Raw genomic sequence first — 17,014 nt, forward strand, 5'->3', positions numbered from 1 at the left:
CAACTTTTAAGACAACTGAATTGGCAGTAAGTTCACATAATGAAACTTCCAACAAGCCTTTATATTTCTCCTGGAAATTCCTTGGTTCTTGGTGTAAATTTGTAATAATTAATATCAGCTTTCTATTCTTTCTCTTCCTGTAGTTGTAGAGTTAAAATGAGATTGTACGAGTGACTCTCAGGCAGAATGCTTGGCAAAGTGCTAGTTGCTCTTGCTGCTTTATAATGTCCTCTTAGGTAATTCCGTTGTCCATTGGCTTGCGACTACCTCCTCATTTGATGTTAAGAAAAATAGCATGCCTTAAGAATTTTAAAAATAATGAATGAAGATTTACTGATTAATGCTTGGTGTGTTTTTATAGGTCATTTATTTAAAAAAAATTAGGAGTTCTCTAAATAGAATTTATTCAGTGTGCCTAGAATATGATCCAGTTAAAAATGATTTTCCTTTAAATTCTTTACAGAAATTTTCTGTGATATTTTTATTGAATAGTAGTTGAAGTTTTCTGAGGAGGGGTTACATTTCTAAAAGTTTATTCTAGTAACATTTGATACATTAAATAAATGATTCATATCCCTGGACAGCATAAAGCCCTGGCTGTTTTGTTTTATTTTTTTTAATATATATAACTTTGGGAGTAATTTGTATGACATTTTATTGGGTAGAAGTATTTCCCATTTCCATTTTACAGGCAGAGAAGATGAGTCATACGATACTCATTATACAAGAGCAGCAGATGCTGATTAATTTGGGAAGAGGAGGAAAAGGGTGTGGAGAAAAAATACTTGATTCTCAAACTGGACACATTCTGTGGTGCTGTGCAGCTGAAACGATTTTGATTTTGCTTTTGGGTTGTCCTAGGTTTCGGCCCATGTGACTGGAAAGGTCTCTCCGGCAAAGATGCTAATTTAAGAAGGTTGTCATTGTAAATGCTCTCAAGAGGATTAAACAAATTCCACAGCAAATAAATGAACATGTTTGGAAGGTTTTCCACCCTCATGTAACTTCCAGAAAACAGACATGATTCACTTGCTAAAGCAAACACACAGGTATATTAATGAGCCTGGCTCACATGACTGGACAGCACGGAGGGAGCCTCATCTATTGGCATGGGTTCCGCTGCAGGAACCGAGCCTGAAATTTTAATTAGAATTTATTTCCAGCGAGTGCTGCTTCCGCGTTTTTCTCCCCAATGTAAGGAAGCGCCCTCCTTGCCTGGCCATCAGTCTGCAGAGCCCCGCGGCTCACACACTCCCCTGCTCATCAGGAGGCTGATGGAGCCAGTTTGCTTAGAAACACTTAGCTACACGCGCAGCGGGGATCATCAGTGTCTTCTGTGTGTTCACCTCCACGTGCAGGGGAGAAAATCGAGTTTTGCTGGCGACAAACGCTAATTGACCACCAGCTGTTTCAGAGGGACTGTGATGTTGAAAACTGGAGTCCCTTTCATTTTTATATGTTGGATGCTGACAAATTGCACGGTGACACCCCCACTGTAAGTACACCCACCAGGGAGGGGGTCGGAATTTGGATCTGCACGTATTCAGATCCTGGCACTGGTCAGCTTACAGTGTTCTCGCTGGGTTTGGGAGAATTTCTCTAGCGATTTCTTTGGTTTCCAATAAATTTGCACAGCCGTCTCCTTCAGTCGAGTTCTGATGAGTTCAGTTGGGAGGGGCATGTGAAATTGGGGCGGGCAGACAGGTGCAATGAAGACTAGACACCATCTGGTTACCTCTCATTTTTTATGGACCAAAAAATGCTTGTCTTGTTTTCTTTTATCCTCCATCCACCCCTTCAGTTCAGGGAGTCATCTTCAAGAATTTCTTCCTAAAATGTAAAGTAATAATGAAGGCAGTGTGTTTCTGTGGTTGATTTCATTTGACTTGGGTTCATTTTTCAAGATTTTCTGGTGAGGTTCTTATGAGCTCTTAAAAGCTGGAAGAGCAGCACAACCAAGGAGAGAAAGTCAGAGAAAAGAGTCAGCGTCGCCTGTGAGGTCTGGGGGACGAGGGCAGGAGGTGGGGCAGAGGCAGCACCGTGGCCTCCCCTGCAGCCCTGAGGGCAACGTGCGCATGTAAAGCCAGCGTCTCTTGTCACCATGTGTCCAGAACTCCCACTAAAGGAATGCGAGGAGATTTAGGGAGGCCTTACCTTTTACCCTCTTGTCAAACATCTTTAATGCTGACTGTATTTATTCAAGATGACACAGAGATCACCTGCAGAGCGTGAGGAAGCGGTGCTTGCTTCCTGTCTTGCCCGCCCCAGACTCACTCATCAGACACCTGATTCTTGCAGGCACTGCAGTGCCCGTGGGGGGAGCTCTGCTCCTGGGGGTCTCTGCTCCTGTGGGGGGAGCTCTGCTCCTCGGGGAGCTGGGCACGGGAGTGCGCACATTGGAGCCGGTCGCACCATCGCTGATCCCACTACAAATGGTGAGATGAGCCCTTTGTGTAAATAGTAGAGGTTGGATCCAGTGTCTTCCTGTGTCTACGGAGTTCTCCAGTAAAGCCAACTTGGAGGAAAGAAAGGAAATGCCTGTTCCATGACTGTGTCCTAAGAATTTAAAGCTCACAGCAGAGCACACGTGAGATCTCATTCAGTAAATATTCTGGGGTCTTGACTCTGACTTGTCATGAATTTGGCATTCTCATAATGTTATTTCTCTTAAAATATGTCTAAGCAATCATTTTTGTGTGATGGTTGTGTGTGCGTAAGTGTCCTGAAGAAAATGTTGTGGATGGAATTGTGGGTATCAGTGGTACCAGAAGGGCTGGTGGCCCTGGGTGCTGCCCGAGCTCACACCATTTGTCACCAGCAGTCTTTCAGATTGCATCTTATTCCAGAGCTCACTGGGGCTCACATCTCTCACTACGTGTTTTTAGAGAATATATGTTCAGAGGGGAGGGGATGGGGTGCCTCCAAGTCTGGGTTCTGGGGTTCCCTGTCTAAAGGTGGCACTGGCACAAATCCTTTATTCATGGAGTAATGAAGCCCCCCAGTCTCATTGCTAATTGGGCCTCCCTGTCCTTCTTCATGTTAGGAGCCGGAGGGCTTGGGTTAGGCCCCCAAACCTGTTTTTTGGTGAGATTTCAGCCCTATCACACCACCTGGGTTGTTCCGTTTCAGTCACATGACTTTGATTTTTGCAGGTAGGTGTGACTCCTGGATAGTGCCTGGGGCTTCCAGGTTTCCCCTACAGTAGGGAGAATGAAAAAAATTCACTCCGTAAGGTGTGTTTGGGGGCCTCGAGGACAAGTAGGGACCCACAGACAGATGTCTGGATGGGTGGCGATCAGGCCCGAGTCTTGGAAGGACAGAGATTCCATTACTGTTTTAACAGTGAACTTGATGGAGGAATTCGGGAAGGTCTGATGCAACTGAGATTAAAATTATTATATGGTTTTTATTATTAGCAGTAGTGGTTTTTAACCCTTAGACCCAGTCCCCCCTGTTTATAATAAATATTTTGTAACCTTTCTTTTCTGGTGCCCGGAAGTGAACGTCGTAGAAAATGTAACCTAACTATAAATATGATAAACAAATAGACAGGTAGATGGAAAGATGTGGTGCCTAAATTCTTATATTATGGTTTATTTTATATTCTATGCTAATTAGTGACCTCTCAGGACAAAAGGCACATACAAAGGGAGTCACTTCTAATAAACTATTTTTCCAAGCCTTACCTAACTGGGAAACAAGTGGCTTCAGAATGTTAGAGCACCTCCCATGTCCCCGGGGAAATCTCCTTGTCAGAGTTACACTTGCTGATGGTGTCCTGTGCCAAGTGCAAGCAAATGCGGTTCGGAAGCTGCCCGGAGGCTGACTCCGGGGATTCCTTCTCCATCGCAGCTGTGAGGGAGCCTTGTCTTTCCTGACCACAACCACAGAGGCGATTTTAAATCTCTGAAAACGGCCATACCAGTGTATATCACAACCCCCACAAGATATGTTGAATAAAGTAGAAAACTTTAAGTGTCTCCTTTAGGATAGAAGTAGGATATAAAAGAAATCATGAATTAAAAAATTCTAGTGCCTGAATAAGTGCTACATTACACTGGCTGCATTATTAGTTTAGAAAACTTCATTACCGCTTTACATACCACATCTTGTAGTTTGATTTTATTAATCTTTTTTTCTCTAAAGAAAAAACAATCATTTGATGAGTTCTTGTGTCAGAAGTGACGAGCAGACAGCAAGTGTAAAACCGAGAATCGTGGTGCTGGTTAGTCTAAGACCATCTCCGTCACTGCGCAGATCATCTTTACTCATTTTACTGCACTTTTTGGAATCACCTTCTCACTTGGAAAAAACCCTGTGTCAGTTGGATTTGTTAGTAAAACAATTCTTTTTCTTACCTTGCGCATCAGTGATGTTTTCAAGATGATAAAAAAAAAAATTGGCCCATGGCATTTAAACAGTTACGTGTTCTCGTAATTCATGGCTCACGGTCTCGTATTTGTCACAATTGGAGAACTGTTTACTTTGTGCAAATTCTTATTGCTTTGGTGACTCAGGGACACGTGTCCTTACTGGATGGAGTATGATAGTAGTTGTTTGCATTCTCTCCCTAAATCTGGATTCCTGTGTTATGTTTCCTGTTAACTTAAAAAATAGGAATTTTGTTATTTACCTAAATAGCTAACCTCGCACCAGTGATGCATATCAAATTGGTCCAAATATGAATTCCAATATTAAATGAGACAGTAACTTCACAACCCACTGTTCCAAAAATTTGGATTGATGGTTCAATTATACCAGGGACATTAACTGTTTTAATTGAATCAATCATTGCTTTCTTCAATAAAATTTTCCATTCCATCTGCTCTTTTGGTTTATTGTTCTTCAGTGTTTCATTTGCTTTCTTTCCCAAAAATATATGATTTTGGCTTTTGTCATTGAAAATCCTTGCTGGTTTTGCTACCTCATGCTGGAGAGGAAGGCTTGTGACTGTTTTATAGTCACTGATTTCATGGTTGTATGAGTGCTTAATGCCACCTTGCAGGGGTGTGGAGACCTAATGAAGTGTGTACATAAAAGGCTTATTCTACACTGAGTGCAGGGTTAGTGTTCGCAGCCCATGTCATCAGTATCATAATTAATCCATTACAATCATCCTCTATTAATCAGTGTTATCCTTCTAACGTCTCCAGGAGAGGAAATGTAGTATTCTGAATGCAAATATTTGCCAAACTTTTAGTCAATTCAACACCTTTAAAGCTTTGCTGTAATAGGACTGTGTGCCTTCTACCCCTACTTCTGCTTCTCCTGACCCAGGACGCGGTCTCCACGGCTGATGATCCACGAGACAATGGATTCTTGATCCCATGGCTCTGTGTGTTCTGGGACATCTGGGGACTTTAGCACTGTTTTAGGGGCTTTGGGTCCCACTTCTTCATAGCATTGCTGAGATGAGATCTGTGCGTTCACACTCATTCTTGAGCATATGGTGCATTTCTTTCTAGAACCAACACACGCCACCGTGGCAGCACTGCTTTGACCACGTGCTTGGACAGCGTGTGCTTGTCAGTTCTTGGGTTTAAAATTTTCTGTTCTAATTTCTAAAATGGGGTATATTGAAGGATACACTCCATGTAAACAGAAGCTCTTTGGGGTTTTCAGCAACTTCTAAGAGTATAAATATTTCTGAAGCAGCTAATCTTCCTCCCAACAAGTGAGGAGCAAGCCGGCAAGTCCTGGGCGCCTGTGGCGGCCAAGCTGTGCAGCCCAGGCTGCTCACTGAGGAGCAAGGAGAAAAACTTAAAAGCCTACTTCCATGTTGTCTTCCATAGAATCTCAGAACTGAAAGTTTTAATATCTAAAGAGGGGTGTTTTTTTAAATAAATTTTTTATTTTTTTCCTTTTTCAGTTTTATTAGGTAGAATTATTACAGTTCAACTCCACATACACATATTGCATGTAAATACATGTATAGAGTATACTGCATATTTTTAGTTTACATATATGTACTAATTATTGTTTCTAAAAACAGATTAGAGCTTTAGATTTTTAAACCTACAGTCACCAGAGGAATAAAGCCAACTACAAAAGAATAAACAGAATATGGTAATCCAAGCACAAAGGACAGTTTCTTGAAGATGTGATTACACATCTTCAAGAAATCAAAATAATAATTAGTTCATTGGTGGTCTTATTATTATTGCTATTAATTTTAGATTCCCCATAAATGAAGTCATATGGCATTTTTCTTACTCTTTCCACCCCACTTCACTTAGAATGACGGTCTTCAGGTCCATCCATGTTGCTGCAAAGGGATCTTTTATGGCTGAGTAGTATTCCATTGTAGATATGTATCACCTGGTCTTTATCCAGTCATGTGCTGATGGACATTTGTGTTGTTTCCATGTTCCTTATTCTATGTCCCTTCTGGCAATAATTACGGATTTTAAATATTTTCCACCTTAAAATCCTTCCTGAAGGAGATGTGGTAACAGGAATCAAAAACAGTTACAGCACAGGGTTGTGTGTGATGGGCCCTGGCGGCTTGGTTGAAAGGTTGGAGGAAAGGATTTCAGATTCTGATCAAATGATTCCTCCTCTTGTAGCCCTGCTGACCGCCTCTCTCACAGCCTGCCCTACAAGTCTGACCAGTCCCTTCTGTGAATCCCACTGTATTGTGCACAAATTTTGTCCAATTGGTGTCATCCAGTAGGGACCTTAGGTGAGGCACCCAAGCTCCTGTGTTGGTTTTTCCATCAGCCGTTAACTTCCTTGGGAGCCAGGACTGCCTCATTGCCCCAAGGATCCCTAATGCCTAGTGAGATGCCTGATAAAGCTGATACTTAACGAGCACATGGGTCAAATGGAAAAACCTGATCAAAAAAAGGCCCTCATTTTTCAGACATGCCTACTTGAGTACATAGGGTAAAATGACATGTCTTCTGGGACTTGCTGTCAAATACTTCAACAAAGGACAAGGAAAAGAACAAAGGTCTGAATAAAGGAAATATGGAAAAGTTTGTGAATTCCTTAACCTGGGTGATGGGCTTATTGTACTATACTTACTGATGTATACTTAAGTTAGTTTATAATTTTACTATCATTAGCTGAATAACAAGTATTAATACGTATTAATTGAAATCCTTAGAACTGACCAAACTTACCCCACACAAAATCCTTATTGTCCTAGTAGTCTGTCTTATAGAAATCTTTTTCCCACAAAGACAGGAAAAAAGGGAGACAGATCCGTGCAGTATTTCCACGTTGTCAAAAGACCAAAGGCCGACACAAAAGAAGAGATTGTAAAGAAGATAAAGAGGCTGAAATCAATGTCCTGAAAGACTAGCAAATAATTCTAAATGGCCCAACTTAACTAACCTCAGCACTGCCGCATCAAGAATGGGGCAAATAGCACCTAGTGGATTTTTTTTAAATAAATAAATAATGATCCAATTCCTACCACAGGCAATTATGGTAAGAGTGAGTATAAGTTCTAACAACAAATAGTGTACAAATCATAATTTCTACCTGATTCAAACTGCTTCTTCTATAAAATTTGAATCTTTTTATTCTTAAGACAGATTTGTGGCATATGACCTAGTGATAAAAGTTTCAACTGGCTTGTATTTAAAAAGTTCACCATAGTGAGAGTTTATTACATCAAGTATTCCTTTTTGGGAAACCCATGTGCCTTGTCACTCTCTTTCATAAGATTTCCTGTGGAAAATTCAATCCTTCATTCAGGAAAAGGCTGAGCAATTTATCTCATGGAAAACCTTCATAAACTGCAACACAAGAAAATGAAAATGACAGTGAGCAGCCCGTGAAGCTGGCAGACACACAGCGCACGGCTGTGTTCCCGCCTCGACTTTCTGTAACCAGCAGGGAAAATGTGCATTTCAAGAAATAGACATAAATACTTTTCAGGACCTGAGCACACAATTTCCCTTTCAGGGTTTAGTGGGCTTCCATTTAATTCTATGAGAAATGTTTAAAACAACAGAACAACAGCTGAGATAGGGTTTAAAGTAACTTTTATGTCTTAGTGATAATAAAGCCAACTGATAGTTATCATTTTTACTTTATTTGATCTCACTCTCTTACTTTACCTCCCCAACCTCCTCCACAAAAAGATGGTGAACATCCCCTCCTGGTTCAGAAGGCTAAGTGGAAAGTACCAATCAAATGGAGGTGTGCTTTGTTGTTTTATTTTTCAAAACAAACAAGTTTCATTCATGTGATTTAATAATTAAGATCAGAAACAAAGTCTACTCAATAAATGGTAGCCAACACATGTCATCATAGCTGCTCATCAGGTTTGGCCCCACGTTACACACTTTTACATGGACATGTGCCATGTGCTGTCATGGGAAACGGTGAGTGGGGACAGGGCCTCTGCTCTCACAGGGCACACAGCCTGGTGGGGGAGGTGGTGTTCAATCATTGCCCTTTTTTTTAATGTACTTACAAATTATGGGAAATGCTATTTAAAAAGAACAAAATGAGTCAATGAAAGTGAAAAACACAAGGACAGTATTTAGGCTGAGGGAAGACAGGGAACCTCTTTGAAGAGCTGACACTCCACTGAGACCCAAAGGACAAATCCAGTGCTGCAGGTGAAGGGCAGGGACACATTGATAAAGGGCTGATATCCAGAATATACCAAAATCTCTTTAAACTCAACAAGAAGGATGAACAACCTGATTAAAATATGAGCAAAATGCCTGGACACACACCTCATCAAAGAAGAAATCTAGATGCCAAAGAAGTCTATGGAAAGATGCTCCACAGCATCTGTCATCAAGGGGCAGCAGACTGAAACAGCGAGGTACCACTGCACACCTGTCAGAACTGCCAAAACGCAGAACGCTGACAGCACCGAATGCTGGTGAGGATGTGGAGCGTCAGGAATTCTCATGCATTGCTGGTGGGAATGTAAAATGGCCCAGATACTTTGGAAGACGGTCTGGCAATTTTTTACAAAACTAAACGTACTCCTAACACATGATCCGGCAACTGTGCTCCTTGGTGTTTACTCGACGAAATGGAAACTTATGTCCACACACAAATCTGCATACAGATGTTAATAGCAGCTTTATTCATAATCACCAGAACTCAGAAGCAACTAAGCTGTTCTTCAGTAGGTGAATGGATAAACTGTGGTCCAGCCAGAAAATGGAGTATTATTTGGTGCTAAAATGAAATGAGTTATCAAGGCATGGAAAGACATGGAGGAACCTTAAATGCTTATTACTAAGTGAAAGAAGCCAATCTGGGAAGGTTCCGCAACTGTCTGATTCCAACCGTATGGTGTTCTGGGAAAGGGAAAACCACAGAGACTAAAAGATCAGTGGCTGTCAGAGGCTAGAGGGGAAGGAGCAATGAATGAGGTGCAGCACGGAGCATTTTTAGGGTCACTAAGACAGACTACTCTGTATGATGCTGTGACTGTGGATACATGTCATTGCACATCTGTCCAAACCCACAGAGTGCACACCACCAAGTGTAAATCCTAGTGTCAAGTCTGGGCTCTGGGTGATGATGACGTGTCAGTGCAGGTTCACCCACTGTCGCAAATGCACGCTCGGCTGCAGGCGTCAATAGTGAGGGGGCTGTGGGGACAAATTGCAGTTTATACACCCAATCCAGTCCCAGCCACCGCTTTGAATAAAGCTCTGCGGGTGTGTGGACTGTCCGGCTGCTCTGGCGTCTGAACAGCAGAGCTGAGCAGCTACAGCAGAGATCAGGAGGTTTGCAGACCCTGAAATATTTACTCCCAAGCCCTTGACAGAAAAAGTCTGCTGAGCCCTGTTCTACACGAATCACAATTCACCCTGATGAGACAGGACAGCAGGGCCCAAACCAGGCATGGTTAATGGGACTGAAGCGATGTTTTAGTTCCAACACCTTTGCTGAAGTCCTGCATGTCCAACGACAGGATGTAGCCAGGAAGCGTCTGCAGAAGGAGTCAGTAGAAGGCCTTCCCACCAGGCTCCGGGATGCCGGGGGCCGCGCGCTGCACGGGGGCCACCCGCTTGAAAAGGCGGACTTGCGGTGGAAGCCGATCAACTCATAGAGCTCGGAGAGGATGCTGCACTGCTGAATTCTCTCCTCGGAACGCTGAAGCAAAGAGAGAAAAGCAACAAGCATCTGAACGAAACATGTAAGTGAAAAAAGACCCGTAAAAAAGGTTTTCCCTTAAAACAGAGACCTGATGACACAGGAAGGAAGAGGAAGGCTGACTTCGTGCACTGATGGGACCGGATGCAGAAACGCAGGGAAGCAGCGCTGTGCAAATGCTCCAGACCCCCTCCGGGCCCCACCTCTCCGCGTTCAGCCTGTCCTTTTACTAGAAAGGCCCGTATTCCCTGAAACAGGGGAATCTGCTACCTAAATATGAGACACAGGGAAGGGAAAGAGGAAAAGGAAGAGAAAATAAAGGAAAAAGAGTTCATCTAGACCCTAGTGTTTGGGCGAGACTTTCACCAAACACACAACCTCTCAAAGCACAGAGCACACAGTGAGAGGCTGACAGAGTGACTGCGACTTCTGCTCCTTAAACACCAGCTACCTGCCAGCACACGCTGCACCCGTTACTGAATCATTACAATCATCTCAGAAACTATTACTACCCCGGCTCACAGGCAAGGTAATCTGAAACTCGGGGAGGAATTATCATCCTGGACAAATTTCCACGGCCCAGAAGTGTCAAGAGTCTCCGGCAGACCCTGGAGTAAAATTCTCCTCATCACCACGGGCCCTGAGCCTCAGGATGAGGCCACGTCAGGTCTGCACGGGCCCAGAGCACGAGTCTGTGGGACAGGGAGTGGTCCCACTCGAAGTGCAAGGCCAAGGCCCTCAGGAAGCTATGTAATGAAACCAAATCCCCAAACTCATTTCCAACCCACTGCCCTGTCCGGGAGGACTGCTCGGCACATCTGGCTTATCACCTGTGCACAGGCTGTGCAAGGGGCCCAGACAGTGACGTGACGTCCCAGTGGAAGTGGCTCGGAGACCGCTTCGTCACAGGAAAGACTCTCCCGGCTTCCAATATTAACTCTCTATTCCATTTCCAACTGGAAAGTAAGTTTAGACTTGTTTTCCTCTCCAGAAACAAAGAGAGTGGTAACATCAGTGGGAAACTCAAGACTGAGGAAGAGTCTCCTGGCCATTTGGAAGGATAGGCTGGGGTGGGAACAGAGACAGGGATCAGAAAGGCCCGTGTTCCAGTCCAAAGTCTGCACGTCACTCGCTTTGACAGTTTCCTTTTTAATACAGGTGATAAAATCTAATTATGATTGCTGGGAAAACTAAATGAAATAACGTATGCCACTAGCATAGGTGTAAAATCCTCCATGAGTGTTCCAGAAATGGACGTGATCGTGGTTAGTTACTGTCTGCCAAGTCTTGGGTGCTAAGCTCACATCAGCCAACTAGAGATGTGCCAGAGAATGCCTCAACAGCCAGCAGCCTTCTCCGACATGGAAGCGCACAGTATCTGAGGAATAGGCAGTGGTGGATGCTTTGGGACACTCTGGAGGTAGCACTCCAGTGATGACTTTAAAAAACTGGGGAGAATTTAGGGGACCATACAGTTCAAATACAGAAAACTCATTCCATGTCTACCCACATTCATCTCTAGCCATGATGATTCAGAGAGGAAATACATATTCAAACGTACACCATCTTCCCACAAAATCATCTGCAAACGTAACTTGGTCCACTATCAGTCATCATCATTCGAAGAGAAGGATGGAAAAGAACAAAGCCAAGCTAATACGCTCCGGTATTTTGTTGGGTTACAATGTCACAGAGGAGACGGACAGGTCAACAAGGAACAAATCTGCCGTGATCACGGAGCCGGGGAGCGGGATGGGCGGCAAGATGTGTGACGCAGCCGCAGCTGCGACCGCGCTTCTAGGCAGGTACCCAATCACCTCGACAAGGTGTCAAATGCTTGTGCCCACGTCCTCATCACCTGACATGTATTAACGAGAAATGAAAACTTATAAACGGCCAATAACCTTGGTGGGTACACCGTCCAAAGAAAAAGTCACAGTTTGACAACTGGCCATCCCGGTTCCCTGGGATTCATTTTTGGAGAACCTTAAAAACCACTCCTCTGTCCTCAAGAAGTGCTGCCTACTTGTCCTATCTTTGGCTCAGGGATACAGCACGTTCACGTGGACTTTAATGTCTGCACAGATTTGAATGTCTTTCTCCAGGTTCACTTGTCCATTCTGAAGAGGCCTGAGTTTAGTCCAAATTCCATAAGATCAATTCCCTCCAGTGACAACTCAATGAGTCTGCAATTAGAAGCCAACTGAACAGGAATGTCCTCAGCTAAAAATGTCACCCACCCTTCACTGCTTTCTTAATCTCCTCTCCTGGTTAATTGAAACAGACTAACACCACCCTCCACCAAGTTCCCCAACTATGTCAAATAGAAAGTAAGGTCCATAAAAGAGGAGACAACTCCATAGTCACCTCTGAATTCCTAGCATACAGTAATGTCAATAAATAGAACTATGATTATGGCTTCTTTCCTTTAAAACCTTTCTGGTTATTTAAATGAGACCATGGAAGGGAAGTGTTTGGGTCCAGTATCTTGATCCAGAAGTTTCTGGAGGCCTTTTTCGGAATGGCTGTACACTGATTCATTTAAAACACGACTTCTCTTTCTGGGAGGAGCTGTGATTTTCTGCCAGGAGTTTGTTGTCACTCTCATGCCAGAACAGCTTTAAACTAAACCCTTACTTTGGATATGTTATTTTTCCCCTCTTCCAAAAAAATTGACTTTCCTTACTTCCTTGCCTTGAGGAATACTTTTTTTCTTTTCTTTCTAATTCACCCTTTTGTAAAGCAGGATTCTCAGGATGTGCTTGGCCTTACATAATAACAGCCATCGAACTCCCAGTGTGAGACACCTCAGGCTCACCTCCTGCCCTCCTGCCAGGGCAACTGAAACTCAGTTCAGGAGCCAACCGGCACCCCAAGGCTTCTAAGGCTTGCTTATCTCCCAGAATCCCTGCTTTCTGGTTTGTCTTGGCTTCTGAGGGTTTCCCCTCACTTTCTTGACAATTAGCTGTGCAGCTTGAAAGATGAGGAAGGTTTTATCTCTTAATCAGCATTTTAAGGAACTTATGTAATGAAGGTTTTCACGAGTTTCTAGAACCCTCCATTGCTGAGACAGAAAACACACTAGATATTTTCTAAATTTAGCTATCATGTGCATTTTTTTCTTTGCTTTTGTCTTCTTAACTACTAACAGACATTTTTTAATTAAAAAATAAAATAAGGCCCCAAATAGGATAGAACATTGAAGGGGAAACAAAATTAAAGGGCAAAGACAGAAAAATGATAAGTCCTCTACAAATTTAATAGAATACATACATTATGGATCAGATCAGCAATTCTCAGTAACAGCTAATTGAAACCTGACCATGAGGTAAAACGTCTCTCCTGTCAGGAGATGGCTAACAGAAAATAGAGTTAAATCAACAAACTAAAATTCTAAGTCTGGCTAGGTATAGAATTCTACCAGCTAAATGTGTCTTCTTTTGGAAAAGAGGGAGGCTCACCAGCTCTTTTCTGTGGAGCCTGAGCCCAGGGGAGGGCGGTGAAGTGAGCTCAGTAAGTACCCAATTAGCAAAGTGAGTGATGAATAAAGAGACGTGAGCTTTGATGACAGAGATGATACTACTATTCACTTGTCCTGTAAGTATGCCTTCACGTTCAATGATCAATACCTCGGCGTCCTCAAGGATTGAGATTATAGGAAAATGCACAGCCCGGGCCCAGACCTCCTCTGTGAGCTCGTGACGCTGCACTTAGATGTCTCAAGGGCAACTCGAACTCCACCTGCAAAGAGCTGACTTCACGGTTCTTCTCCCATAGCCGTCCTGCCCAGGGCCCCTGGTCGGGGGGCAAGGTCTCCCTGCCTCACCCAGCTCAGGCCCATCACTCACAGATGTGACAGGACCCCTCCTTAAGGGCCCAAATTCCTCAGCCACCAAGTCCCACCACCCACACCTGTCCTACCAGGTACTCACTGGCACTCATGCAGCACTGACTCTGTGCTGGGGACCACGCAGCACACTGCACACACGTTATCTCACTGGATCTCCACAGCAGTCCTGGGAAGTCGGCACATCACTATTTCAATTTATTAGATAAATTGATTCACTTCCTTGAGTGCATCATCCAAAGTGACACGGCTACTGAGCCACAAACCTGGGACTGAAAACCACTTGAAAATTGAACACTGCTACACCTCGCAGCCACCCTACTCTGACTCATCACATCACCTCCTGCCGAGCCTTCTAAATGTTTCTAAGCATTCTACAAGAGAAAAGTGATCTACGAGAGCACCCCACTCCCCTACTTAAAATCTGTCAATGATGGCCCACTGCCCTTAGGAGAAAGCCCCACCGGGCCTGAGCACAGCCCAACGGCCCGGCATCCGCGTTCCCTGCACAGCCTCGCCGCCTCACCCACCACGCAGCGCTACACGTGCCGTGTCCAGGACAGGGATGCTGACTCCGTACAACCCGGGGCTCGTCTCAATCGAACAATGATCACCTTCTTCAGTGATGACCCTCTTCATTGCTGACTCTCAGAAAAATATTTTCTCAGGATGAATCAATATCTTTTTCCTTACAACTTCCCATCATTGATAATGAGCTCCACCCAAAAGTGAGAAGACATAATCCTCAGTCTCCTTATCTGTAAAGTGCGAATAAGAAGGAAATATGAGAGGTTTTAAGAGAAATAATATTCATGTGAGGCTGAGGGACAATTCCCAAGATACAGTAAGCACTCAGTATATGCTTACTTAATATTAATAAGAATAGTTTCCATTCCAGCAACCTTAAATCAATGCTTTATGGCTTTGTCCAAAAGAGTACTAACAAACTGTTGGACGAACCGCTTTGAGCAGATCAGCCCAAGCGTGCTGGGATAGGTAAGCGCTGAGTCCAGTTACAGCTACAGCCACCCAGCACTACGGGGCGGGGGCAGTTTGCTCAAACTCTTACATGTTGCTTGAGCATTTAGTTGTAGTTATTGAATAAAGACAGGTATTATTTAGTCAAAGCTCCTGAAACATAAAATCTTCAAAGATTGATGCAAATTAGGTTTCAAGTACAACACTCTCACTAGAAATTATTTGAAAATTATAGTCTTAGCTCCTCCACACATCAAAAGGTCATGTTCTTAATGTACCTGACTATATACACTGAAAGGATTTTTTTAAAAGAAATTAAGATGAAGCCATCCTGAATAAACTCTCAGTATAATCTGCACAAAGCCCCACCCAAAGGTCTCATTTCTCCCTTCCACATAGGTGTTCAGGTAGCTTAACCTGGGTCTTGGTTTCTTATAACAAGGGGGTGGGAAGAATTGTGGATAGATTTATGTAGCAAATATAAACCTAGGGTATTTGCTGTGTAGAAATCCTAGAAATAAATAAATTGATATATAGTCCCACCCTTAGGAAGCTCAGCCTTTCCATTTACAACAGCATTAAAAATAAAATGAGAGATACATTTAACAAAATTTTACAAGATTTGTACATTGAACAATTTGAAGTATCACCAAAACAATTTAAAACATTTACATATATGGAAGGCATCCCATGTTCATGGAATGGTAGACAATATTGTTAAAAATGTTAAGACTCCCCAAAGTGATCTACAAATTTAACGGAATCCCTATCAAAATTCCAGCTGACTTCTTTGCAAAAATTGAAAAACTGATCCCAAAATTCATATGGAAGTGCAAGGGACCCAGGTCAGCCAAAACAATCTTGAAAAAGAAGAGCAAAGTTGGAGGACTCACTCAAAGGTTTCTACAAATCTATAATACTCAAGTCATTATGGTACTGGCATAAGTTTGGATGTATAAATCTATGAGAAAGAATAAAAAATCCAGGGGGGAAACTTACATTTACAGTCAGCTTTCCACAAATGTGCCAACAACACTCCATTGAAAGAATAGTCTATTCAACAAATGGTTCAGAGACATCTGGGTATCTGCAGGCAAAAGAATGAATCTGGAATCTGGACAACCGTATTTTATATAACAAATAAATATTAATTCAAAATGGATCACAGACAGAAATGTAAAAACTAAATGTATAAACTTTCTAAAAGAAGACATAGTATAAATTTTTGTCGTCCTAGTATAGGCTATGCCTTCCTAGATAAAATACCAAGAGCACAAGTGATAAAAAAAAAAAAACAGATAAAATAGACTTCATCAAAATTAAAACCATTTTTTACAAAGGACATCATCAGGAAAGTGCAATGAAAGGGGAAGGGGGTAGCTCAAATGATAGAGTGCGTGCTTGTCAAAAAACAAACAAAAAAAAGAATAAATCTAATTACCTCACCTATAAAGAAATTGTTTTAATGTTTTAAAAAAGTAAAGTGAAATGACAATCTGCAGAATAGGAGAAAAATTGTGCAAAGTATATATCTAATAAGAGACAAGAATCCAAGATATAAAACAAATACTTACAACTGACCAATACAAAGAAAATCGACCCAATTTTTAAATTGGCCAAGGATTTAAATAGATACACAATTGGCCAATAAGCATATGAAAAGATGCTCAGCATCACTAGCGAAATCAAAATCAAAATAAGATCTCATTTTACACTCACTAGGATGGTTATAATCAAAACATGGACAATAACAATTGTCGGTCAGGAGGCAGAGAAATGGGAACCCACAATATGCAGCCGTTGGAAAGGGGCAATGGTACAGCTTCTTTGGAAAAGCCTGGTGTTTCCTCAAAAGGTTAGAGTTATATGGCTCAGCAATTCCACTCCTACATATAGAGTCATCCCTCAGTATCCTCGGGGGGTTGGTTTCAGGAACCCCCTCACCCTGGATAACATAATCCAAGGATGTTCGAGTGCCTTTACAATCAGCCATCTGGATCCATGAAGTGGAAACTACAGATATGGCGGGCCAACTGTACAGCCAACAGAATGAAAACATATTCTCACAAAAACTTGCACATCAATATTCATGGCAGTATCATTCAGAGT

The 17,014-nt window shown here is 42.6% G+C and overlaps 1 protein-coding gene across 1 annotated transcript in view; it reads right to left on the minus strand.

The window, feature by feature from the left end:
* Positions 1 to 9,037: 9,037 nt before the first annotated feature.
* LOC141573358 (trafficking protein particle complex subunit 9-like) overlaps positions 9,038 to 17,014 on the minus strand; it is a 63,382-nt gene continuing 55,405 nt past the window's right edge. The window contains exons 4-6 of the mRNA XM_074341436.1: positions 15,905 to 15,992; positions 14,458 to 14,685; positions 9,038 to 10,080 (exon numbers count right to left, since the gene is read on the minus strand). The gene's annotated coding sequence lies outside the window, so the exon portion shown is untranslated. The remainder of the gene's footprint in view (positions 10,081 to 14,457; positions 14,686 to 15,904; positions 15,993 to 17,014) is intronic.

This window comes from Camelus bactrianus, chromosome 15 (assembly GCF_048773025.1).
Source record: "Camelus bactrianus isolate YW-2024 breed Bactrian camel chromosome 15, ASM4877302v1, whole genome shotgun sequence".
In the NCBI taxonomy this organism is placed as follows: domain Eukaryota; kingdom Metazoa; phylum Chordata; class Mammalia; order Artiodactyla; family Camelidae; genus Camelus; species Camelus bactrianus.